Below are 894 nucleotides of genomic sequence, written 5' to 3' on the forward strand. Positions count from 1 at the left end.
TGTGAGGCCAAGTTAACGAGGTGATAACATTGAGCGGGATCTGCGACCAGGTTAACGGCAAGCTGAGGCTGCGGCAGAGCTAACGTTTGCATTAGCCGGGGCACACCCACCATTCCACCGCATTCGAATCTAGTTAGCGTTAACGTCAAGTTTCAAACCCAACGAAACGGCCCTCTGAATAACTTGCCCACAATGAACTTTAACCACCACCAGACGAGTAAAAAACGGAACTTTTCATTCATTGTATGTTCACTTTCTCAAACTCAACCGTACAGTAACCGTATCATCAACTTCGGTGTACGGAACTTGTTAAAGCACCAATGTTGGGGACATCCAACAACTCTTGTCTTTGTTGGTCGTTAAAACGAGCATCAGTCTAGCGTTAGCATTTATTCGCCGAGATCCAATAACGTTAACTTAACGTTAGCATGTAGCTGCTAGCCAGCCAGCAAGTTAACGATGACGGCAACGCCTTGATGGGCCATTCAAGCCAACTTTCTGCTGACCTAATGTCAACGTAACTTAATTAGGAAGACTTCTGCTATTCACATTCAACAGAAAATGTCCAGATAAATAGCTGAAACTGCTTAGAATCAACTTAGCAAGGAACTACCGTTGACATAATTCAGTTCAAGTAACCGTGTAAAAAACACGTCTCAAACGGTTACAAAAAACCAAGCTAGCATCGTTAATGTTACACTCAAGTAAAAGATGACCAACAATACGAGTTCTTCAGAAAGCAGGCCTACCTGTGAGTTTTGGGGATTAGAGGGTTTTGAGCTGAAAACTGTGTCGGTACTCCGTCTGAGAGGAACAGCACACTGAAGCATGAAACAACGGTAACACGGATGATTTATACCCGGCTCGGTGACTGGCTCTTTCCATATAAGGTAA

The 894-nt window shown here is 44.0% G+C and overlaps 1 protein-coding gene across 1 annotated transcript in view; it reads right to left on the reverse strand.

The window, feature by feature from the left end:
- Positions 1 to 894, reverse strand: part of LOC134080514 (actin, cytoplasmic 1) — a 4,544-nt gene extending 3,650 nt beyond the window's left edge. The window contains exon 1 of the mRNA XM_062537013.1: positions 750 to 894. The gene's annotated coding sequence lies outside the window, so the exon portion shown is untranslated. The remainder of the gene's footprint in view (positions 1 to 749) is intronic.

Source organism: Sardina pilchardus, chromosome 1 (genome assembly GCF_963854185.1).
Source record: "Sardina pilchardus chromosome 1, fSarPil1.1, whole genome shotgun sequence".
Taxonomy (NCBI): domain Eukaryota; kingdom Metazoa; phylum Chordata; class Actinopteri; order Clupeiformes; family Clupeidae; genus Sardina; species Sardina pilchardus.